Source organism: Macaca thibetana, chromosome 6 (assembly GCF_024542745.1).
Source record: "Macaca thibetana thibetana isolate TM-01 chromosome 6, ASM2454274v1, whole genome shotgun sequence".
Classification (NCBI taxonomy): domain Eukaryota; kingdom Metazoa; phylum Chordata; class Mammalia; order Primates; family Cercopithecidae; genus Macaca; species Macaca thibetana.
Window position 1 is genome coordinate 5,461,537 of NC_065583.1, and position 26,220 is coordinate 5,487,756.

Genomic DNA, 26,220 nt, shown 5'->3' on the forward strand with positions numbered 1-26,220 from the left:
CCCTTACAAGCAGCAGACTAGAGAAGAAAACATGCCCACCTGACCAGGGGTATCATAGTTACAAAGCCACTGGATACAATTTACCTGGCTGGAATGTCCCCTTCTGGTAATTACTCTTGGGAGGTGTTACATCTAAAGGGAACAGTGCTTTCTGGGCCACCTTGGGTTTGCCAAGAACAAGTTGCTAATCTCACCTTTTTTACTCTTACCTTCCTGATAAGATTGCTGTAATACAGGCATGGCACAGACACAGCAATCTGTCTAAACATCCGACATCTTGAGGACCAAAAGAAATGTGAGCTGGCACAGGTCTGTTTGTACCCGGTCATCAGCTGTACCCAGAATGGGGATAGGTCAATTTGGAGAAAAGTTTCTCTCTTGAAATGATACACTAATGTAGGGTTCAGGTGGGAACTGACCAGATCTATCATTTACTGACCACTTAGGATGGACTGATTTCCTCTAATATTGTGGCTAAAGTGCTTCACTGAACACGTAGCACAAAGGAGGCTTGCCCTCTTTGTAGAAGGGAGGAATTTTTGGGCCAGGCATGGTGGCTCACACCTGTAATCCCAGCACTTTGGGAGGCTGAGGTGGGTTGATCATCTGAGGTCAGGAGTTCGAGACCATCCTGGCCAACGTGGCGATATCCCATCTCTACTAAAAATATAAAAATTAGCCGGGCGTGGTGGTGGGCACCTGTAATCCCAGCTACTCAGGAGGCTGAAGCAGAATTGCTTTTACCCGGGAGGTGGAGGTTGCAGTGAGCCGAGATCACACCATTGCATTCCAGCCTGGGTGACAAGAGCAAAACTCTGTCTCAAAAAAATAAGGAATTTTTGTTGGATTGACCAAATACCTGAGCTCCGACTGCTGGGCATTTGATGAGATAAGGGCACTGTACCTTGGGCCCATTGTACAGATGAAAACTGAGGTTCTGAGGTTAGGGAGCTTGCCCAAGATCAAGTGGTCAGTTCATCAATTTGAACCCCACGTTCCTTTCATTGTGTTATGCCCTGCACCTGGGTCCAGCACCCCAACTGTTTCTGCCTAATCTAGATGTGACCAAACACAGATGTAAAGGCTTAGGGTCTTAGGAGTTTTGACTCTCAACATTGGGATTCATCTGGTTCTTTATGGGAAAGGTGTCACACTGCTGGTGGGCAGAAGCTAGGAGACAGAGCAGCTTTAGCTTGGTGAACTGGACTGGGCATGGTGGCACACGCCAGTAATCCCAGCACTTTGGTAGGCCAAGGTGAGTGGATCACTTGAGGCCAGGAGCTCGAGACCAGCCTGGCCAACATGGTGAAACCCCATGTCTACCAAAAATACAAAAATTAGCTGGTCATGGTGGTGTGCGCCTGTAGTCCCAGCTACCTGGGAAGCTGAGGCAGGAGAATTGCTTGAACTGGGGAGGTAGAGGTTGCAGTGAGCCGAGATTGCCCCACTGTACTCCAGCCTGGGTGACAGAGCGAGACTCCAACTCAAAAAAAAAAAAAAAAAAAAAGCTTGGTGAACTGAAGGGAAACAACCCATTAAGGGCAAGAGGGTTCATTTATTCAGTGTCACTCAACCCCTATCCTGTGCCAGGCCTCACTGGAGCACTGAGGGTAGAGGTGAAGGTCCCAGAGTCTGGTGTGAAGATGGTAACAATTCATATGAGAGTGGTTTCATAAAAAAGCAAGACAGAGTCCACCTCTCCCTTGCTTAGAACACTCCATTATATTCTCATTGAACTTTTTACAGATCTGATCTTTCCAGACTGTGTCCTTCAAGTCTTAATTCAGAAAAAATAAGCAGCTTTATTGAGATATAATACACATGCTGGTAGGCTGAATAATGGATCCCAAAGATGTCTATGTCCTGCTCCCTGGAACCTGTATGTTACTTTACCTGGAGAAATGGCCTTGGATATGTGTTAAGGATCTAGAGACACAGAAATTATCCTGGGTCATTCATGCAGGCCTATTGTAATCAGAAGGGGTTTATAAGAGGGAGGCAGGAGGGAGAAAGGGAGAAAAAGGAAATACGATGTTGGAACTGAAAGAGTCTAAATGAGGCACTTTGAAGGTGCAAGAAGGGGCCATGAGTCATGGAAGGTAGGTAGCTTCCAGAAGCTGAAAAAGCAGGAAACAGATTCTCCACTGGACTTTCAGAAGGAAATACTTGCCAATACCTTCTTTTTGGACGTTTTGGTTGTTAGTTTTTGTTTGTTTTTGAGAGGGAGTCTTGCTCTGCCACCAGGCTGGAGTGCAGTGGCGCGATCTTGGCTCACTGCAACCTCTGACTCCCGGGTTCAAGTGATTCTCCTACCTCAGCCTCCCAAGTAGCTGGGATTACAGGCACACGCCACAATGCCCAGCTAATTTTTGTATTTTTAGTAGAGATGTGGTTCACCATGTTGGTCAGGATGGTCTCGAGCTCCTGACCTCAGGTGATCTGCCCACCTCAGTCTCCCCAAAGTGTTGGGATTACAGGCGTGAGCCACCACACCTGGCATGATTTTGGACTTCTTTTGATCTCCAGACTGTAAAATAGTAAGTTGGTATTGTTTGAAATTACTAAGTGTGGTAATGTGTTACAGCAATAGATAACCAAAGGCACAGGCTGTACAATTGTGGATTTTACTATATTCAGAGTTGTGCAAATAATACCACAATCAATTTTGGAACATTTAATGAATCTCCTTCTCCCCCTTCAAAAACAAAAAACGAAACAAAACAAAACAAAACTCCATTCCCATGACACTCACTCTCCTTTTCCACTGGTTGTTAGCCATGTGGCCTTGGGTAAGATCCCTAACCTGTGTGGATGAGCCTCAGTTTTCATCTGTAAATGAGATACCACTCAATTCCCAAGGATGTGGAATAATTCCATGAGATCACGTGTGTAATCCCTCAGCACAGTGCCTGCCGTCAGCATTCAGTAGAGCATCGTTTTGTTATTTTATTAATACCAGTGAGGAGGCTGTTGCAGAAGTCCAAGGGAGAGATGAAAGAGGCTGAACTAGGCCAGTGGTTCAGGGATGGAGGGCATCTTGTCAGTGGCTCGACGCCTGTGATCCTCCCTCATTGGACAACAGGTGCTTCCTTCCATGGCGGGAACTTGCTGAAAACCTGCCTGCTCGTGCCTGTGCAGCCTCTAGAAGGCAGTGGAGCCAAGGCTGTGGATAGAACACTGTGTGTCTGTGCGTTCAGCCTTTTTTCCCTGTTCTGCAACTTCATTGTATGTTTGCATTGCTCTGTTCCCTTTCTCCTTGCTCTGTGCAGATGATGACTTTTTTTTTTTTTTTTTTTTTAATAAAAGATACAGCATCCAGCTCTGTTGCACAGGCTGGAATGCAGTGGCGCAATCATAGCTTGCCTTGACCTCGTGGACTCAAGTGATCCTCCTGCTGCAGCCTCCCAAAGTGTTGGGATTACAGGCACGAGCCACTCACTGCACCTGGCCAGTTGATGATTTATTTTTTAAACCACCTCACATAGCAGGGTAACCTCTGAGTTCCTGTTCCATCTTGTGGCCTGGGATTAGGTATGGCTAAAACTGCCAAGTTTCAGACAGCTATTTTTTCCCAGAGCTCAAGTGGCTGGAGAACATGGGGGCCCCCTCCCTGCAGCTCAGCAGAGCCTAGAATGAACCAGTTGCTCTTCTGCCAGTTCAAAAGGTAGGGCCTGTTCCATTTTGCATTCCTCCTAGGCTCCACAGGGCGTATGAGTTCCGCCCAAATCACGTGGGTTGTGGTGGGTGGGGGTGTGTGCTGAGTGTGATTCCCTGAAGAAAATTCAGATGCTGTCACCAGGCAAAACCAACAGATGTCCACTACAGCTACCACCGTGGAACGGAATAATTCACCATTAAGCACCTGGCTTAGGACCCCAGTTCCCAGGGATGGAATCTCAACTCCACCATTTGTAAGTTGTGTGACCGTGGCTGGGTCACTTCACCAGTCAGCCTGAGTCTCAGTGTCCCATCTGCACAAAGGGAGTGATGGCCCACATCGCCAGCTTCAATCACCATGAAAGCACCTTGCAGAGAGTCCAAGCAGGCTCAGGCAGGTGGCGCTGCAGTTTGGTGTGGCATGAACTATGTCGTCTCTGGCCTGTTATCCAGCCAGTTCCAGGGCAGCTGTCTGCAGAGAGCAGCCGGATGTAGCACAAAGAGCCAGGCTGTCCTGGGTTCAAAGCCTGAACCTCCCACTTAGGAGCTACACGTTCCTCCTCCATGATGATCACCTTTCCTGCCTCCCAGGGTAGTTGGAAGTGTCAAGGGGACATGTAGACAGCCTGGTACACTGTTCTGTGAGTGGTGATAGCTGTGTTCATAGTACAGTTACTCCACAGCACGCCAGGAGTCCAGATGTGAATCGAACAGGACAGACCCCGTACTCTGAACAAAAGCCCATCTTTCCGGGTAAAGGGTGCATTTGGCCAGCAGCCAAGGGCCCCGGGAAGGCTTTGTGCAGCCTGGCCCTTCCCTCCTTCAGTTCAGCGTGGGGTGGGTACAGCCTCACGGAGGTTCATGTTTCACTATTAATTATCCCCCAGGCTCTTTTATCAGCCTGTCTCTCATTCCCACCACAAGGCTGTCAGCCAGACAGTTGGAACAGAATCTCATCTGGAGTGTGTTTGCTCTTCTCCCCCATCGCTGGCAGAGATCTGGGATCAGCTCTGCATTAGGACAAGTTGTAAGTAAACACACATTTGCTCAAATGTGGCCCCTCTAGTAGAGAGACTCAATTTTCTGTATTCCCCTTCCTTTTACGAATGGCTTGGAGGTTATGGTAGGCAGACCATAGCTCCGACAGTGTTTATTAACGGTTATATTAGACTCAGTGAAGGTTTCTGTCTTTACTTGGTATTGAGTTACTCCTTTTAAGAGACCCGTCTAGTAATGCTATTGTCATGTTACTCATTTTATAAATCCTATCTATAATGTTATTGTCACAGAAATGACAAATGTTATGGAAGAATCTCGAAATACTGCTAAATGTGTTAGTCAAAAAATGTCTTTGCCCCTAAAATGTGTAAAGGTATTGTACATTATATAACTATTATCACAAAGTATTATGTTGAGTATACTATTTCAGACCCTAGTCTTGCTACTTAGTGAGAGAAAATGCCTTTTCCATAACAGATTTAAGAAAGAATGCTCTAGATGGGAACCTTTAGGTTTGAAGTATTCCCACACATTTCATAATGAAGTAGATAACTGGAACTATAATTAGGTGTTTCTAAAAATTGATACTAATTTCTAAAAAAAAAAAAAGTTACAATTTAAAAGCTGTTTTGTTTTCCTTCTTCCTAATTCTGGAAAGTTATGAATTAAAGAAACTAAATTTGGAAACTGGCTCTAAATTTATCCTTTTCCTCAAGCAATTTTAAAAAACTTTGTATTCTCATGAACAAAGAAATGTTCATCATGATACATCTAGCATTATATATATTATATATGTTATATATATATTACATATATATATATATTTTTTTTTTGGAGACAGTCTCGCTCTGTCACCCAGGCTGGAGTGCGGTGGTGCCATCTGAGCTCACTGCAACCTCCGCCTCCTGAGTTCAAGTGATTCTCCTGCCTCAGCCTCCCTAGTAGTAGCTGGGATTACAGGCGTGTGCCAACACGCCAGGCTAATTTTTATATTTTTAGAAGAAACAGGGTTTCAACATGTTGGCCAGGCTGGTCTCGAACTCCTTACCTCAGGTGATTTGCTCCCCCTCAGCCTCCCAAAGTGCTGAGATTGCAGGCATGAGCCACCATGCCCGGCCAACTAGCAGTCTTTTTACATAATTTTTTGCTGGTAGAATTTTCACATGGCATTATGACAGCAGCACTTTCTTCGTGTAGGCATTTAAGATTGTGTGCTGAAAAATTAATAGCAGAAACATACTTTAAATTAGAGAGAGATGACTAAGGGGAGTCAAGAAAGGGAGGCAGAGCCCTGTGCAGGCCTTCCTTTCCCTGGGGATAAAGAGAAGTCAGGGCCAGGCCTCCTGGGCCGTTGCAGGCTGGCATGTCTGCCTTGCACCCCACCTGGCCCCAAATTCCCCTTGTGGGACCTCAGGAGGGGCCCCGTTTTCCACTCTGCTGCCTGATGTTCTGGATCCTGAGCCCACACCCAGGCCCAGGCAGGGCTGAGTCTCCTCTCCCTGCAGCCTCCGAGGCCAGCAGGCCCCAGGCTTCAACTCTGTCCTCCACTGGACGACCCTCTGGTCAGGTCCCTGAACATACCCGTGGGAAAAGATATGCACCCATGTGTACGTGTCCACATATGTGAAGACAGGTGTGCGCATGTGCACAAGTGTGCAGGGTGCACCCATGTAAGAACCCTACAGATCTTTTTCCCAGGAGAAGGCTATATCCCCCCCATGGTGTCAGGTGTCCACTCAAGCCCCCCAAGGGTGAGGTGGGGAGACAGGGGAGAAGTGGTTGGGATTCTGGGCAGAACTGCCGTCTCAGATGGGTCCTGAGGCTGTGCACGTCGGCCAAGGTCTGGCCACAGTGGTTCCTGGGAAGTGTGGGGAGGGGGCTATTCAGACCCACCCGCTTACCTCTTCATTCTCCTGGAAGACAGTCACAGGAGCCTGTTTGCCACCAAAAGTTCCACACACCCCTCTCCCCCAGCCTCTCACTCCTTATCAGGTCCCTTCCCTGGGCATAGGCCTGAGTGTGCAGCCTGGGTAGCTGCTAGCCCCACAGATGGGACCTGTCTGCACCGTGGGGAGCTCCCTGTGGCCAACTCTAGCTTTGTCACCCCTGGCGAGGGTGGGTGGCAGGCAGCACCCGGTCCCTTGGTCCAGGTTAGCTCTCCTGGGCTGGCTGTCCCCGCTCCCCAACACCCCCCCTCAGCAGGCTAGCTCTGGACATAGTGGTTGGCTGAGTCTGAGCCAGACCCTGTCTTGGCAGCTCCCTCTCCTGCCTGCGAAGGCGACTTCACTTTGACTTCAGATCTGCAGAGTGATGTGCAGATCACACATTCAGCCCTGAGCCCCACCAGGACACAGCAGGGACAGGAGCAGCTGCGGGGGCTCCCCAGGCTCAGGTTCCTAGGCCCCCAAGGCCCCATGGGCTTCCCTTCCTCCATCCTTTCTGTGCCTAGATGCAGGCCAGACCTCAAGAGGCAGCTGGGGGATGGGGAGAGAACAGAGGACTTTTCCCACAGAGGCCCAGAGCACACATCCAACCTCAGCCCACAACCCCCCCATTGCAGGCCCACTGGCTTCTCCTTGTGAGATGAGTATGTTCATGGCCATCATTTCTTTGGGGGAAATTAAGAGTCTTTGGGGCTCCAGTTCCTCTCTGCTGCTCGCTCTCCTCTGCTGCCCGCTCTCCTCTGCTGCCCGTCCCACATCCTAAGAGTGCCCCTGTGTAGAGAGGGGGAAGGGCGCCCACCCTTACAGCTCCCCCCATGAGGCTGAAAGTTGACCAGTTCTCCCATAGACCCCATGTAGACAGCTTCCTTGAATACACGGAGAAATTAATCCTGCTAGTCTTAAAAAGAAAGTTACATTTTTTTCATTTGAGTTCCCTGAAACTTACCAGCCCAGGGCCTGACAATGAGAAGCCAGCCCCTCAGCCCCTGTGATTGCCTAAGGCACCACCTGCTGCCTGGTGACCAACTCCCTCTTCCACACGCCTTCCCAATTCCTGTGTTTCCACACATGGTTACATTTCTTCTGACTATCCCTGCAGGACCCCCAGCCTATTCTGACTACCCCCGCAGGACCCCCAGCCTATCCACTAACCCGGATGTTGAGAAAGGCTCTCTTGGCCCGCTTCCCTGCCCAACTCTTTCTGTCCTTCTGCCTCTGCCCTGCCCCCCCGCCCCCCCTTTCTACAGAGGCCCAGTGCCTCTGAAAAATCGCGGGGGTAGGGGGTGGTGCGCTCTGCCAGGGGAACCTGGGGAGGCGAGGCGGTTCTCTAAGGCCCCTTGGTGGCACCCCCAGCCATTCCCGACCTTGCATTCCCGCGCGGCTTCCCTGCCCTCTCTGTGCAGCCGAAACAGGCAAATGCACGAACTGCACACTGGCGCACCAGATGAAACCAGCGGCTGTGCCTGCAGAGGCGCTGGGACCCAGGCTACTGGTGGCCTTTCCAGCATCAGGTTCCATCTTACCCGGGCCCTGCACCCTACTCCTGCTGGCACCCCGATCCTATGAAGGCGCTGCCTGCCATCACCCTGCACCTACCCACGGTCTGGTCCTAACCGCACCCTGCCCCGCCAGCACCCTGCTCCCACCCACACTGCTGTACCCACACCCGACCCTGCCAGCACCACATCCTACCCGCGCCCCGCAATCACCCTGCCCCTACCGCACTCCGTCCCACCCTCCCACGCCCCTCCAGCACCCCGATCCTACCTGCACCCCGCGCCTACCCACGTTTCTCCCCACCAGTACCCCACCCTGCGCACTCAGCAAGCATCCCGCTCCACCCGCACCCCGCTTCTATCTTTGCCCTGCGCCACCAGCACCCTACTCCTACCCACACTCTGCTCCTTCCTGGGCCTGGTCCAGCTGTCACCCAGCTCCTACCCGCACCCTGCTCCTACCTGCATCCAGCCCCACAGCACCTAGCTCCTTGCATGGGCCTTTCTCCTACCTGCTGCCCTGCCCGGCAGGACCACATCCTACCCGCGCCCCACGCTGCCAGCACCCATCCTGCAGCACCCCATCCTACCCACGCTAGCTCCACCACAACCCCAGTCTTACCCACACTCCATTCCTACCCATGCCCTCCCCCGCCAGCACCCTGCTTCTACTTGCACTCTTCTCCTTCCAGCGCCCTGCCCTGCCAGCACCCCACCCTACACATGCCTGGCCCAGCAATCACCCTACTCCTACCTGAACCCCACTCCTACTCACACCCCGTTCCTACCCACGACCCACCACTCCAGCGCCAGCCCCTACCTGAAGCCCGCTCCTACCCATACCCTGCCCGCACCCCATACCACCCACGCCTCACCCTGCCAGCATCCCAAATTACCCACACCCAGATCCTACCCATACCCTGCTCCTAACTGTGCCCCACCCCCCCAGCACCCCACTCCTAGGAGCACCCTGCTCTGACTCGCCCCCCACACCTACCCCTGCTCCTGCCCCACCAGGACACCACTCCTACTGGAGCCCATTGACACTGCACCCTGATCCTGCTTGCACCGTGATACTACCCCTTCCCAGCTTTGTTCGCTTGAGGTCTTCAGACTCTAACATTTAGACAACCACACAATCCATTAGATCCATTCACTTTTTTTTTTTTTTTTTTTTTGGAGGCAGTCTCACTCTGTCTCTCAGGCTGGAGTGCAGTGGCGCAATCTCGCCTCACTGCAAGCTCCGCCCCCGGGTTTACGCCATTCTCCTGCCTCAGCCTCCCGAGTAGCTGGAACTACAGGCGCCCGCCACCAGGCCCGGCTAATTTTTTGTATTTTTAGTGAAGACAGGGATTCACCGTGTTAGCCAGGATGGTCTCAATCTCCTGACCTCGTGATCCGCCTGCCTCCGCCTCTCAAAGTCCTGGGATTACAGGCGTGAACCACTGCACCTGGCCCATTTAAAATGTTTATTGATAAACTAAGTTATTTATGACATGAAAGTCACACACATGTTGCAGGAAACTGAGGACCGGAGAGACTGATATGAGTGTACAGGAGAATTGTTTATTTTAGGTACCTGTTGGCTCAGTGGATTCATACCCAAAAAGCTGAGCGTTAAAGTCAGAGTGGTGTTTTTGTAAGTGGACTTACAATCAATAAAACAAAAGCAGCTAATCATATGACAGGTCGCATAATCTATAGCATAGCGTAACTTGTGGCCTTGCATAGCCGGTGGCCTTGTAGCTGCATTGAAAGAAAAACAAGAACTGGCTAAATATAGACATTTGTAAAACATAATCATGCTTAAGAAGCCTGGGTAAACAGTAACAGTAAAATAATATGTCTTTTTCTTTTTTTTCCTTCGCCCTTGTCCTGGAAGGGGGCGGTGTCTGGAGCCCATTCCTTTGGCCTTGGCTTCTAAAGCAGCCTTATCTTGTAACTGTCCTTAAGTGAGCTGCTAAGCAGAGGAAAACTTGTTCTTTTCTTTTTAACCCTTGCCTGTTACTTTTCTGGGAGTGAATAAACGCATGCTTATTTTTAAATTCTTGCCTCATGCAAACAAAATATGCTGGATTTTTTTTTTTTTTTTTCAGACGGAGTCTCGCTCTGTCACCCAGGCTGGAGTGCAGTGGCCGGATCTCTGCTCACTGCAAGCTCCGCCTACCGGGTTTACGCCATTCTCCTGCCTCAGCCTCCCGAGTAGCTGGGACTACAGGCGCTCGCCACCTCGCCCGGCTAGTTTTTTTGTACTTTTTTTTAGTAGAGACGGGGTTTTACCGTGTTAGCCAGGATGGTCTCGATCTCCTGACCTCGTGATCCGCCCGTCTCGGCCTCCCAAAGTGCTGGGATTACAGGCTTGAGCCACCGCGCCCGGCCAATATGCTGGAATTTAATTTGAAATTAAATACAGAGGTCTAGGAAATAAGTCACCAAATTCTCAAAAACACATTCATTAGAGTAACATGTAATTTTTTTTTTTTTTTTTTTTTTTGAGACGGAGTCTCGCTCTGTCGCCCAGGCTGGAGTGCAGTGGCCAGATCTCAGCTCACTGCAAGCTCCGCCTCCCGGGTTCACGCCATTCTCCTGCCTCAGCCTCCCAAGTAGCTGGGACTACAGGCGCCCGCCACCTTGCCCGGCTAGTTTTTTGTACTTTTTAGTAGAGACGGGGTTTCACCATATTAACCAGGATGGTCTCGATCTCCCGACCTCGTGATCCGCCCGTCTCGGCCTCCCAAAGTGCTGGGATTACAGGCTTGAGCCACCGCGCCCGGCCAGTAACATGTAATTTTTAAAAGTAGTTTTAAACAAAACGTAGTTTTAGACAAATCAAGACAGTTTCATTTATGGCACATAAAATTCCATAATCTCGTGCATAACACTTTACAATGAGAACTTTTATTAACCAGGACACATTATTTTCTATGTTCATTCTATTGACACATAGATTTATGTTTCCCTCCTAGACTTCCTTGCAAAAATGCCTGTTTCGGATTCCTCACAGTACAGATAAGAAGGAAGGCTTGATCAGCATGTGGTGGATCTGAAGATTCAGAGGTGCCATGGCTCAAAAGTAGACATTTTGGTAAATGTGAAGAAGTGAGATTCAATGAAGATGGTAAGAAATGAAAGGTGTTACCAAAAGTGGGTGTGTGTAGCTATGCTTGTCACACAAAGTAGGCTTTAAGTCAAAAAAGCACAAAAATAGAAAATAAAGGTCATTATAAAATGATAAAGGGATCAATTCAGCAAGAAGGTAGAACAGTTGTCAATGTAAACACACCTGACGCAGGAGCCCCAGTTATTACAGTAAGAGTTATTCGAGCAACAGACAGAGACAGACAATAATAGCTGGGGACTCCAACACCTACTTTCAGCAACAGACACACCCTCTCGGCAGAAAAGCAACAGACCAGACTTACACTCCAATAGAAGTCGAAGGGACCTGACAGGTAATTACAGCACATTTCACCCAGCAACTGCAGAACCTGCGTTCCTCTCATCAGCTCACAAAACATTCTCCAGGATAGGCCACATTTTAGGCCACAGAACAAATCTCAAAAAAGCATTTAAAAAATGAAAATCATAGCAAGAATCTTCTAAACCCAAAATGGCATAAAACTAAAAGCCAGTAACAAGAGAAACGTTGGAAACTCTCCAGGTACATGGTATATAAATAACAGTAATGGTCACTGAAAAAATCAAAAAGGAAAGTAACAAAAACATTTCTTGGAGAAAAAAAGGAAACAAGAAAAAGAAATACATATAGTAGGTGTTTTTGACATAAAAAATGCAGAATAAAAAAGTTCCAAGATACAATAAAAGAAACAAAAATTGATTGAAATGTCTCCTTTCACTGGTAACAAAATGACTGGCAAGGAAAGGTGATGTCCCTTTTTTTTTTTTTTTTTTGACGGAATCTTACTTTGCCACCCAAGCAATTCTACCACCTCAGCCTCCTGAGTAGCTAGGATTACAGTCATGTGCCACCACGCCCAGCTAATTTTCTGTATTTTTAGTAGAGATGGGGTTTTACCATGTTGGCCAGGTTGGTCTCAAACTCCTGACCTCAGGTGACCCACCCACCTCAGTCTCCCAAAGTGCTGGGATTATAGGTCTGAGCCGCCACGCCCAGCTGATGAGACAGGCTTTTAAAACCACAGCAGAAGCAGCAGGAAATGTCTGTAACCGATGGCCGAACAGTATTAAACTCCTGGTTGTTTTGCGTGGAGTCACTACAACTACAGCTCAGCTAACACAGTGCTGAGGGGACCTACTGGAGTTGACAAGATCCCCTGGGGGCACAAGTGGCAATGGCTGTGCATCAGTGGCTGGATATTTCTGAAAAATGAAACGAAATTAAACTAGTAGTCATCCAAGATGATGTAGAATTAATGTACTGAAAAGCATTGATGATCATGGTCCGGCTCAACAGGAAAGCTGCAGGAATCATGCACACGTTCAATGCCCATGCAGCCACTGACATCAATGGCTTCGGGGTCACCGGTACAGAATGTGACCAAGGAGCAGAGGGGCTCTCTTTTTAAAGGTGCTTTCATAGGCAGGCACGGTGGCTCATGCCTGTAATGCCAGCACTTTCGGAGCCTTAGGCCGGGTGGCTCATGTGAGGTCAGGAGTTCGAGACCAGCCTGGTCAAAAACTCCATCTCTACTAAGTAGAGTCGAGTATAAGTAGTATATAAGCCCCAGGTCCTAGGCTCTGGGTATAAGCACCCGGTCCTAGGCACTGGGTATAAGACTTCGTCCTAGGTTCACCCCAGGACCCCCTAGCACAGGTCCAGTGGCTTCTCGTTATTAGAGGTGAATGTGATCCTGGGCATCATTTCTTTGGGGGAAAACTGGATTCTTTGGGGCTCCAGTTCCTCTATGTTGCTGGCTCTCCTAGGCTGCCAGTACCACATCCCGCATTCTCTTGTGTACGGGGGGAAGGGCACCCCAGGCACCCCCTTCACACTTCCCCCATGAGGCTGAAAGTGGCCAAATTCTCCCATAGAAGTTTGCTGCTTCCTTAAATAAACATAGAAATTGATCATCCCAGCCTAAAGAAAGTTACATTTGTCTCAATGGAGTTGTTTTCTTGGGAAATGTCCCAGAGAACAGTAGGGAGCTGAAACTTACCAGCTCGGGGCCTGACAGTGAGAGCCTGCCCCTCACCCCTCCCGCACCCCTCCGGAGTGCCTCAGCCACCTGGTGTCTGTTGACCAACGCCTCTGCCTCCCTCCTCCCTAACTCTTGTTTTCCCACAACTGGTGACATTTCTTCCCGGCCAGGCCTCCGGGACCCCCACCCTCCGCACTGCTCTGGATGCTGACAAAGGCTCTCCTGCCTGCTCCCTGCCCAGCTCCTCCCTTCCTCCCGCCTTTGGCCATGCAGAGGCCGAGCTCCACCGTGCCTCTGCCTCTCAGAAATAGCTGGGGGTGCGCTGCGGGGGAGCCTGGAGCATGGGTAGGGGAAGGGGTTTTGGGGAGAGGGCGTTGTTCTCAGAGTCCTCTGTGTGGCAAACCCCAGGAGTACCAGATCTTGCATCCCCACCTGGCTTCCCTGCCCGCTGTGCAGTAGAAAGGGCGCACCTGGTTAAAGGAGCGCTGTGCCCGCAGAGATGCACGGACCCAGCTACTGGTGGCCTTTCCAGCACCCGCCCGTCTTCCACCTGTCTGGCTACCGCGCCATGCTCCTGCCCCTGCCCAGTGGCGCCTGGCTCCCGTCCGCGTCCTGACCCCATTCTGCACCTGCGCGCCCCGCTCCTACCTAAGGCAGACCGGCGCTGCTCCTACCCGCCGCTTTGCGCTGCCCCTTCCGGCTCCTTCGGAGCAGCCGGCACCCGCCTGGCCCAACAGTGATCAGAGTAGGGCGCGCAACCGCTGAATGCTCTGGAGTCCCTGCCCGGAGGTGCCACGCCCGCATCGGCCACACCCGGGCTGGCATGGGGCTGCGGGACTTAACGCCGCACCCCACCGACCAGAGCCACCGTCTCTACAGCCGCGGCCCCAGCGCGCACTGGGGATAGCAAAGACGACATCCGGTGCTGCCGCGGCTGCTCGGCAAGTCAGTCTTGCTGGTTACAGGCGCCCGCACGGGCCAGCGCAAAAGTGGCCCGGAGTGCCAAGCGACGGAGCCAAGGCTTTGAGCACCACCTTTCTGCTTGCGCTGGGCAGGGGGCTGCATGTGACCGGCCACCTGGCCTTGGCTGGGAGCGCACTGGTGGCGGCCAGCAGGCAGGTCTCTGGCAGGAGCAGGTGCCCGTCGGCAGCGGGGCCAGCACTCAGAACCTAGCGCGGTGGGAGTTCCCAGCGTGGTTGTCCCGAGCGCCAAAGCCGGTATCCTGAAGGAACCAGGACAGCTCTTTCAGGGCAGGTGTGGGCGAAGGGGCAGGGAGGGAGCCCAGGAAGCCGCGACAGGCACCGGGGTCTGTTTTTGCAGGAGGTGGCACAGTCCTGGTTTTTAAAATTGTATTTCTTTATGCTTTAAGTTCTGGGGCACATGTGCAGAATGTGCGGGTCCGTTAATAGGTATACATGTGCCATGGTGGTTTGCTGCACCCATCAACCCGTCATCAACATTAGGTATTTCTAATGCGATCCCTCCCCCCGGCCCCAACAGGGCCCAGTGTGTGTTCCCCTCCCTGTGTCCATGTATTCTCATTGTTCAACTCCCACTTATGAGAACACGCGGTGTTTGGTTTTCTGTTCCTGTTTGCTGAGAATGTTTTCCAGCTTCATCCATGTCCCTCCAAAGGACACAAACTCATATGGCTGCATAGTATTCTATGGTGTATATGTGCCACATTTTCTTTATCCAGTCTATCATTGATGGGGATTTGGGTTGGTGCCAAGTCTTTGCTATTGTGAACAGTGCGGCAATAAACATACATGTGCATGTGTCTTTATAGTAGAATGATAATCTTTTGGGTATATACCCAGTAATGGGATTGCTAGGTCATATGGTATTTTCTAGTTCTAGATCCTTGATGTGGAGAAATAGGAACGCTCTTACACTGTTGGCAGGAGTGTAAATTAGTTCAACCATTGTGGAAGACAAGTGTGGCGATTCCTAGTTTCCTTTTTGACCTCTACCTTCTCCTCATTCCTCCTCCAGCTCTGCCGCTTTGGTTGGCAGAGTGCAGGGGCTCTCTTTGGCAAGGTTGCTTTGCTCTCCTGCATTTTTGCCACCCTGGTCTTTAAAAACCTAAAAGCCTGTTGTTTCTGGGGTGGCTCCCTTGGAGGGGTGCAGTGGGCTGAGACCCAGCCTGTAGCCTGGGAGTTCTGTGCCACTGTCTGGCAGGGCACCTGAAGATGTAGCGTTGGGGCCATGGGAGGCTCAGGGCCAACACTTATGGGTGCAAGTTTTGGGCCTGGGTATCAGGAGCCAGTGGGCTGCACTGAGAACTAGGTGCAGGGTGTGGCACAGAGTTGAGTGTCAGGGGCAGAGTTGCTGCAGTGCAGAGGACAGAGGTGGTGCCGGAGGGGGGGGGGGTGGTCCTGGGCATCAAACAGCAGGGGTGACAGAGCAGGAGAACCATCATTTCAAACACTGCCACTTTAAGTTCCAGCTCCCTTTCTAGCCCCATGCATTTCAAGTAAATCACTTCACTTCTAACTACAAGCAGCAGCCAGAAAGAGCAAGACAGTGAAACACAGATAAGACAGCTCGGGCACAGAGGGAGGTGGCGGTAAAGTCTCTCAAGTAACTGCCAAACTTCACCCTCATAACAATGGGCCCCAGTAAACCAGTGGGCCTTAAGCACAGTCCTTTCCCTTCAGGTGCACTAAAATATCGGGAAGCTACAAGCAGACTCAGGGGAAGACGGAAGTATGCCTGCAGCTGCAGCAAGATGTATGAGCACACACACAACTGTCCCGCCAGATAAACACAGCAAAGAGACACATAGGCAGTGCAGCCTCTGATAAACTTTCCCACCCTGAATCCTTAAAAACTCTTAGCCTGTAAGGGAGTGCGGGTTCTGACCTTTGTCATTAGTCCCTCCCAGGTTTGAAATAAACCTGTACTTGTTGACTGTTGAGCCACCCTCCTTCTGAGATGGAGATGTTTATAACTTGGGAAACTGAGGCTCAGAGAGTCGACTAAGGGAAGGCAAGAAAAGGAGGCAGAGCCCCCTGTAGGCCCTCCTCACCCAAGGAACTGAGAGAAGCCCAGACCAGGGTCTGCCTTGCAACCCACTCTGCCTCCACCTCCCTTTGTGGGACCTCGGGGTGGCCCCACTTCCCCTGTGCTGGTTGAACTCCTTTTTGCTGCCTGATGTTTTGGATCCTGAGCCCACACCCAGGCAGGGCAGTCTCCTCTCCCTGTAGTTGCCAAGGCCAGCAGGCCCCAGGCTTCATACCTCTGTCCTCTACTGGGCCACCACCTCTAGTCAAGTCCCTGGGTGTGCCCGTGGAATAAGGTGTGCATCTGTGTTCACACATGTGAACACAAGTATATGCATATGTGCATGTATGCAAGTGCACAGGGGGGCGGGGGCACCCACTTGAGGCTCCTCAGATCTTTTCCCCAGGAGAAAACCATATCCCCACCCTGGTGTCAGCTGTCCACTCAAGCCCCGCAAGGGTGGGGATGGGGAGAAACGAAAAGTGCCTGGGATGCCAGGCAGGAGTGCAGGCTCAGATGGGCCCTGACGTGGTCAGAGAGCTGAGCCAGGCATCCAGTCTGTCCAGCAGCAAAGATGTGGCCAGAGTGGTTCCCAGGAGGTGGAGGGGTGCTATCCAGGCCCACCCCCTTCCCTCTTCATTCTCCTGGGACAGTCACGGGAGCTTGTTTGTTGCTCAAAGTTCCCCTCAGCCCCTCCCTAACTACAATGTCCCTTCCCTGGGCATAGGCCCGAGTGTGAAGCCTGTGTAGCTGCTAGGAATAGAAACGGGGCTCGTATGCACTCAAGGGAGCCAACTCCAGCTCTGTAAAGCCTGGCAGGGGTGGGTGGCAGGCAGCAGAACGTCCCGTGGTTTAGGGTACCTCTCATGGGCTGGCTGCCCACACCATCTATCCCTCAGCAGGACAGCTCTGGACATAGCAGTTGGTCAAGTCCAAGCCAGCCATCTTGGCAACTCCTCCCCTGCCTGCCAGGGTGACTATTTTTTGAGGTCTGCCGTGATGCACAGATCACTGATTCAGTCGTGACCTCACCCAGGACACAAGAGAAACAGGAGGGGCTGGCCCCCGGGCACCCCAGGCCCAGCATCCTGGGCCCTCCCACCCCATGGCCTTCCCTTTCTCCATCTCTCCGTGGCTGGGTGCAGGGCAGACCTCAAGAGGCAGCTGGGGGATGCGGAAAAAACAGGGACTTTCCCCACGGAAGCCCAGAACCCACACCCACCCAACCTCACCCCAGGGACCCCAGCACAGGTCGGCTTCCCCTTGTTAGAGGTAAATGTCATCCTGGGCATCATGTCTCTGGGGGAAAACGATTCTCTGGGGCGCCATGCTGGCTCTGCTAGTCCCACATCCTGTGTAGAGAGAAGGGCACTCCCTCCAAACTCCCCCCAGGAGGCGGAAAGCAGCGAAATTCTCCTATAGAATATGTTTACTGCTTCTTTGAATGAATGTGGAAATTGCTCGTCCCAGTTTTAAAGTTACATTTCAGTGGAGTTGGTTTCTCAGGAAACCTCCCAAACAACAGCAGGAAATTCAAGCTTACCAGCTCGGGGCCTGACAGTGAGCCCTTCCCCTTACCCCTCCGGACTGCCTTAGCCACCTGGTGCTTGTTGACCAATGCCTCGACCTCCCGCCTCCCGCCTCCCCACAAACCTGGTTACATTTTTTCCCAGGCCAGGCCTCCAGGACCCCCACCCTCTGCACTGCCCTGGATGCTGACAAACGCCCCCCAAACCCCAGCTTCTACTTCCTCCCGCCTCTGGCCCCAGAGGCTGAGCTCCACCGAGCCTCTGCCTCAGGAAAAATGGCCAGGGTGCGCTCTGGTTGGGGGAGCCTGGGGCATGGGGTAGGCATGGGGGGTTGGCGGGGAGTGTTGTACTCAGGGTTCTCTGGGTCGCAACTCCAGCAGTCCCAGACCTTGCGTCCCTGCGCGGCTCCCCTGCTGTCTTTGTGCAGCAAGAAGGGCAAAGCACAGGGACTGCAAGGCAGGTGCACCCGGTTACAGGAGGCGCTGTGCGTGCACAGGTGAGTAGACCCAGGCTACTGGTAGCCTTCACCAGCACCACACCTGCTCCCACCTATCTCTGCCTGACAGCTTTGCTCCTACCCGCGCCCTGCTCTTACCCCTGTACGGTCCGTGGCCCACGCCCCACTCCTGCCCCTGTCCCGCCCGCACTCCTCTCCTCCATACCACCTGCGTGCTGCCCCTGCCCACTCCTGTCGCCCAGGGCACTCACCCGGCAGGCAGAAATCAGAGCAAGGCATACAGCAGCTCATATTGCCCAGGAGTTCTTGCCCAGAGATGCCTTTCTGTCCGCAATTGGTGGGTTCTCGGTCTGACTTCAAGAACGAAGCTGTGGACCCTCACGATGAGTGTTACAGTTCTTAAAGATAGTGGTGTCTGGAGTTTGTTCCTTTAGACGTTCAAGATGGGTCTGGAGCTTTTTCTTCCTGGTGGGTTCATGACCTTGCTGTCAGAAGTGAAGCTGTAGACTTTCCTAGTATTATAGCTCTATAAAGGCAACGCCTCTAGTTGTTGGTTCTTCCCGGTGGGTTCATGGTCTCATTGGCTGCGAGAGTGAAGCGGCAGACTTTCCGCGGTGTTACAGCTCATAAACGCAAAATGGACCCAAAAAATAATCAGCAGCAACAATTACTGCAAAAAGCAAAAGAACAAAGCTGCCATAACTCACAAGAGAACCCCAACAGGCTGTCACGACTGCCTGGGGCAACCTTTTTATTCCCTTATCTGACCCCACCCACATCCTGCTGATTGGTCTATTTTACAGAGAGCTGATTGGTCCATTTTACAGAGAGCTGATTGGTCCATTTTGACAGAGTGCTGATTGGTGCCTTTACAATCCTTGAGCTAGACAGTCACAGAGTGCCTTAGACACACAGTTAACTAGATACAGAGTATCAATTGGTGTATTTACAAACCTTGAGCTAGACACAGAGTACTGATTGGTGTGTTTACAAACCCTGAGCTACACACAGAGTGCTGATTGGTTAATTTACAATCCTTGAGCTAGACACAGAGTCACAGAGTGCTAGTCCTCCAAGTCTCCACTAGGTTAGCTAGACACAGAGTACCAATTGGTGTATTCACCAATCCTAAGCTAGACACAGAGTGCTTATTGGTGCATTTACAATCCTTGAGCTACACACAGAGTGCTAGACGGAAAAGTTCTCCAAGTCCCCACTAGGTTAGCTAGATGCAGAGTGCTGATTGGTGCACATACAATCCTCCAGCTAGATATAAAAGTTCTCCAAGTCCCCATCCTGTTCAGGAGCCCAGCTGCCTTCACCCAGTGGATCCTGCACCGGGGCTGCATGCGGAGATGCCTGCCAGTCTTGAGTGGCGCCTGCACTTCCACCTTGGGCCGTCCGTGGAACCGGGCCACGGAGCGGGGGTCCGCGCCCGTAGGGGAGGCTCAGGCTGTGCGGGAGCCCACCGCAGGCGAGGGGAGCTCAGATATGGTGGGCTGCAGGTCCCGAGCCCTGCCCCGCGGGGAGGCAGCTAAGGCCAGGCCAGCGGGCCGGCACTGCTGGGGAACCGGGCACAACCTCCGCAGCTGCCGGCCCGGGTGCTAAGCGCCTCACTGCCCTGGGCCGGCGGCCCCAGCTGGCCATGTGAGGGGTCGGCCGAGCCCGCGCCCACCGAAACTCACACTGGCCCACGAGGGCCAGGCGCAGCCCCGGTTCCCATCCGCACCTCTCCCTCCACATCTCCTCACAAGCAGAGGAAGGAGGCTCCGGCCTCAGCCAGCCCAGAGAGGGGCTTCCTCGGTGCCGTGGCGGGCTGAAGGGCTTCTCAAGCACCGCCAGAGTGGGCACCGAGACCGAGGAGGCGCTGAGAGTGAGGGCTGCTAGCACATTGTCACCTCTCACCTTGACCGCAGTGTCCCTCGGGTCCACCAAACCCTGGGCAGGCATGGGGCGACGGGCTGAGCGCCGCACCCCGCCCTGGAGAGCCGCCGGCCAGAGCCATCGTCCTTTCTGCAGCGACACTGGTGGGCTCAGCAGCTGGGGGGCAGGGAGGGGGAATCAGGGTGACAAATAATTACATTTATTTATTTATTTTGAACCGGAGACTTACTGTGTCACCCAGGCTGGAGTACAGTGGTGCGATCTTGGCTCACTGCTGCAAGCTCTGCCTCCTGGGTTCATGCCATTCTCTTGCCTCAGCCTCACGAGTAACTGGGACTACAGGCGCCCGCCACCATGCCCGGGTAAGTTTTTGTATTTTTGGTAGGTAACACGGGGTTTCACCGTGTTAGCCAGGATGGTCTCGATCTCCTGACCTTGTGATCTGCCTGCCTCAGCCTCCCAAAGTGCTGGGATTACAGGCGTGAGCCACCGCGCCTGGTCAAAATTATCCATTTTTCAGTGGGTGATTTGTGGCATTCAGCACCGTCACAGCCTTGCACAGGCATCGCCTCTGTGTAGTTCCAAGACATTTCCACGACCCCAAAAGGAAACCCCATACCTATTAAACAGCTGCTCCCTGCTCCCCGCCTCCCCCGCCCCCTGGGTTCTGCCTCTGTGGCCTGGCCTCTTGTGGACATTTCATCTGGACTTTTGTCTGGCTTCTGCCACTTAGCATAAGGTCTTCTGGCTTCCTCCACCCTGTGGAATGCGTCAGGCCCCCTTCCTGTGAGGGGTGAAGAGTGTTCCATCACCCGTTCACCTGGGGACGGACATGTGGGTGCCTTCCACCCTTTGGCGATTATGCAAAGTGCTGTCAGGGACATTCCCGTTACAAATAGCTGAGTCTCTGCTTTCAGTTCTCTTGGGTAGGTACCTAGGCCCCACGTGTGAAATTGCTGGGTCATTGTTTTGTTTTTTGAGGAGCTGCCACGCTGTTTTCTGCAGTGGTTGAACCGTGTTCCATTCCTAGCAGCAGTGCACGGGGGTCAGTGTTTATCACGTCCTCACCACCCCGTGTTACTCTGGTGCGTGTCTAACTCTGGCCATCCAGTGGGTGCACAGTGCCATCTCACTGTGGCTCTGACTTGCCTTTCCCTGGTGACAGTGCTACCGGGCATCTTTTCCTGGGCTTGCTGGCCAGTTGCATCTCATTGGAATGGCATCTCTTTGAGCCCTCTGCCCATTGTCTACATCTGGAAAACCCAACAGCCTGTCCCATTTTTAGTGTCCCGAGTTTAAGCATTTCTCTGCCCAAACCATCAAGCAGCTTCGTCCAGAGGCGTCTTCATCCGTGCCTGAGCCCCAGGTCTGTTTTGAGGAGGGCGTGGGATCATCTGATTTCTCCTGTGGGCACTGAGTCACCACCATCCTCGGGAACCCTGGGAACATTGTCAGAAGACCTCCTTCCCCCAAACCTCAACTGTGCCTGGACCCCTTCCCCAGCCACGGCAGAGGGCTGCATGTCGTTTTAGTAGTGTCAGGAGACTTGGGTCCTGGTCACAATTTCACCATGAGTGTAAGAGGCGAGTGCTGGGCCCCCGTTTCCCTGCACAGAATGGGGGAGGGACGTCCGTGTTCTCCAGTGGGTGGCTCAGGCTGGGTGCTGGAGGAAGAGCCTCTAGGAAGAGAGGGCTGTGCCTTTGTGTGCAGGGATGGTGGCGCCCCCGAGGCCAGGGCTGGCTCCCATCTCTGCTCCTCCTCCCACTGCTCCTCCAGGCCACTCGTCCTGGCTGGGGGCCCAGGAGGAGAGGTCTCTGCAGAGGCCCTGCACCCCACACTGGGTCCCCCACTCCACATGTTGGGAAGAAGGAATTTAAGTCTGGAACTGAGAATGCACTGCCACGATGGTGACTGTTGTCCTCATTGGACACCAGGGAGGTAGCTGTCCTTGGCATTTATTGAGTGCCCAGTGTATGCACTAGGCTGTTCATGCATCTGCAGAGCCCAGGGTTTTCTTGATGGTTTGGCAGAGAGATGCTTAAACTCAGGGCACTGGGAACAGGACAGGCTGTCGGGTTTTCAGATGGAAGCACTGGCTTGTGGATGAGTGCAGCTGGGCGGTGGAGCCGTGAGCTGAGGCCGCTGCTCCCAGAGTGAGGCTCCTGTGGACCATCCTGTCACTCCAGCCTGCCCCAGGCCTCTCCACACCTGCTCAGTGCCGGGCATCAGGCCATGGCAGGTGGGCGACCTGATGCCTCGTTCTGCCCCTTCATGTGTAGACACAGCTGGTGTCCAGCAGCATGTTCCAATCGAGGTCACCAGACGGACAGAACAGATTCTGTGGCAGTAAAGTACCAACGTGCAAGCAGCACCTACCGCCATGCCAGGCAGGGGCTGAGTCACACGCCCCTAAACAGGGAATAAACTGTTCTTACTGCCACGGAGTTTCTTTCTCTCTAGCAGCTAAATGAGCACTATGAACAGTTGTAGCAGCACCACCAGACACCGAGTAACTGGCCCCCGAGCCCTGTTCCAGCAGCCGTAACTGCAGCTCCAACTGCACAGGAAACCGGTTTCAGTAACTCACTCCTGGGAAGAGACCACCCGCCACGGGCTGGCTCTGGCCGGTTTACAGAGGCTGTGCACTTGTGTGCCTTTGTGTCCTGAAGACCTTTTGAGGTATAGGGCCTAATTGTAATACATTTAAATATTAGGTCTCCACCCCATAGTGAACATGGGTGATATGTTGCATGTATGTATGTTTGGTATACATGCATCAGGACCATCCTCATGAATATTCACAGCTCCCCCGTAACCTGTGGAAGGTTTCTATTCAGCCAGCCTGTCCAGCGTAAAGCGCCTGCCCCAACTCCCCCTCCTTCTGTGTGCCAGGCTCTGGCCTTGGCAGGAGGCACACGTCCCAGCCTGCAGGATGGCCACGTTGCGCGCTATAAACTTTCATAAGAAATCAAGTCTCTGGTTGTGCCAGAAGCTCTTTAGTTTAATGCAGTCTCATACCAGGCCTCAGTGACACGATGTACCCATGTAACAAACCTGCACATGAAGCCCCTGAACCTAAAATGAAGCAAAGAAAAAAAGTCTCCTTTTGTTTTCCGAATGTATAAATCTTGTGATTTTTTTAAGTTAACGGAGTGAATGGAATGCTTCCTTTGTAGAGCAGCATTTCAGGTCTACATTAGCTTTCATTACCCTGTCACTCCGCAACCCTCCGGTTAATTTCCCTGACTGTGTGTACTTGTCAGTCAACTCACAGTTGCTGAAGCAGCAGGAAAACGCACACTTGTCTTCCCCTTGGTCTGGGTCATACAGCGGCAGGTCTTTTATCCCATGTTTGACAGGTATCTCTGTGCTGGAGATTTTCAAACAGGAATTTACATGTGGCTTTTTAAACATGTTTGCAATTTCTCTGCTATTCTCTTCCTGAGAGGTGGCCGTCTATGCCTCTTCTCATGGGGCCGGGCACTAGTGCTCACTTCTCCCTGACAGGTGACGTGGAGGGGATGCTGAGAAACTTCCCAAGCTACGTTTCAAAAGGCCACGAGCCTCTGCCTGGTTTACTCCAGTCACTCACCTGTGGCGCCCTCGGCCACCAAGTCAAGGCTCTGAAATGTCCTGCGATTGCCCGGCTGCTTGGAAGCCCAGAACAACAGAAAGTCTCCTGTAGGTTCTCCAGCCAAGCCCAGTGACCCTGGCAGACCCAGGAGTGATGTCCCCTCTGGATGATTCCAGCCCCTTGCTGTGGATTCAGCCCCAGCCAGTGAGCCTTCTCTGCAATCCCCAGACATCAACACGTAGCAAGAAGCTGTCTTTTCTGTGTCTTGTGTGAATTCCTCTCCCCATGAAGCATCAACAAAACAAAATGGTTGTTTTCTACCAGCATTTTGGGGTATTCATTTAAAAAAATGAATAAATTCCCAATAAACGCACCCGGAATAACACACTTGTAGCACATTCACAAGGTACAGAAGGCGGCACACTGAAATCTGGGTTTCTGCCTTTCCCTCTTCTGCAGCCGGCCAGCTCCCGCCTCTGGAAGTAACGGCTGTTTAGTTTTTGTACATTTGTCTAGATGTATTAATTGAACAATCACATATTACAGACACCGTGACAAAGCTTTCTAAGGGCTTTGCCTGCCACAGTGAAAGACACATTCAGTTTTCATTCCCTGTAAACACCCAGGTGGCAGCAGGAAGGAAAGCCTTTTGCTCTTTTCAACTGTTCCCTATAAATGGAAGTCCAAGCTGCTCTTTTAAAAGTTGCTTTTGAATGCTGTTCCTCCAATGAGATGACTTTTTTTATTTAATGTATTCTCTATTTTTAAAAAAAATTCTTCCTCAATTTGCATTGGAGATGTGTATGTTTTCTAGTGTTTTTTAAAGTCTCACCACTGTCTCTTTCTCTCTCTCATGCATATATATATATATGCATACACATGTATGTGTATATACATATGTATATATATCCACGTATATTATGTGCAAACACATTTTTCTGTTCAGTTGTTAACCATTATAATTCTCTATTTAGACAGGTAATATTACCTGTTCCTTCCCAAATCCTGTCAGTCACTTTCTCAAGTAATCCATGAAAAAATGGCAATGTCTATGTTAATGCAGTTTTTATATCTCACCAATGCCCATTTGATTGAATAGTTCTTAAAGCTTGTGATGAATCCGCAGTGATGGAAATTTGCACTGAACCATTTCATTTTGTAATGGGTATCTACTTTGTTTTAAATGTGATAATGCTCTCATTTTTATTCTCTAATTTTCAGTTGTTCCGTCTTTTGCAGGACCTGTCAGCTGCCTTCCAAGTGCTAATTCTCATGAAGAGATAATAAGAATGGGTGTGACTGGGTGTTGATTGATGAGCCGAACACATTTAATCCTGGAGTTTGAGGTTATTGGAACTCCCCATTTAGAAAATCATCCTGTATTTCCAGATAAACACATTGTTGAACATATAATGCTTCTTTTTTCTTCATCTCCGAGTGAATAGCCAGTCTTTCATGTATACATTCACAGAGAAAGCTCTCAAGAACTCAAAGAGATTCAGAAATTAGTAAGTATATTGCATACAGAGAAAAACAGTAGATGATATAGATAGCTGATAAGAGATTCTATACAATTCCTATGAGTTATATTCTTAGAGATTAACTTTTAAAAATTGAATTTAGGCCAGGCACAGTGGCTCACTCCTGTAATCCCAGCACTTTGGGAGGCCGAAGTGGGTGGATCACCTGAGGTCAGGAATTCAAGACCAGCCTGGCCGACACAGTGAAAACCCATCTCTACTAAACATACAAACATTAGCCGAGCGTGGGTGCCTGCCTGTAGTTCCAGCTACTAGGGAGGCTGAGGCAGGAGAATCGCTTGAATCTGGGAGGCGGAGGTTGCAGTGAGCCAAGATCGCACCACTGGACTCCAGCACCGCTGGACGACAGAACCAGACTCTTGTCTCAAAAAAAAAAAAAAAATTGACTTTATACAAAGGCATTTTATACTTTCATCTGGAACAAATTTAAAACTGCCGAATACAGAAATAGCTGATGACTCAGGAATAGTAAAATGGGTGGGGATAGTCTTTCAAATCCAGGAAGGAACCTCATTTTATTCTGAATGTGTTTTGACCCTCTTCACCCTGAAATTTTCACTATAGAATATATTTGGAAGGTGGGTCTTTTTTCCTCATTTAACGTTTATCTCATACACAGGGAATAGTACTGTGGGTGTGGGATTCAGATTTTGAAATGAAGCATGGACTCTGAGTGGCCCCTTGTCCTGTGAAAGTGCGCTGGTCTGGAGAGCGGCAGTTGGACCCCAGAGTGTGGCGCGTGTTCCTGTGTTCATTTGAACATTCTCTGATGACCTGTCGCTGAGGTCATGTGATGATGCGTATCCTGTCTCCACCCCAACTGCCGCTGGGTTTGAACTGCCGGCTGGACCACTCACCAGAATGGGAGGCAGCCTCTGCTGCTGTGGTGAAGGTAGGCTCACGTCCGTCTTCTCACTGCAGCTTCTTCACACGGGCCACTTGTACTTAAAATGTCTTCCTGATTTATTTATTTTTTCCCCAACTCCAGTTGGATATTAAGAAATCATTATTTTT

General features: G+C 51.3%; 1 protein-coding gene and 1 long non-coding RNA gene across 2 annotated transcripts in view; one reads left to right on the forward strand and one right to left on the reverse strand.

Annotated features, from left to right (window-relative positions):
- THOC3 (THO complex subunit 3) overlaps window positions 1-26,220 on the forward strand; it is a 259,254-nt gene that overhangs the window by 1,032 nt on the left and 232,002 nt on the right. The gene's annotated exons all lie outside the window — the stretch shown is intronic.
- On the reverse strand, window positions 799-18,915 carry LOC126956407 (uncharacterized). Its single transcript, XR_007726317.1, has 3 exons — window positions 18,459-18,915; window positions 5,705-5,870; window positions 799-4,667 (listed from the first exon to the last, which is right to left on the reverse strand). It is a non-coding gene; the product is annotated as an uncharacterized LOC126956407 (long non-coding RNA).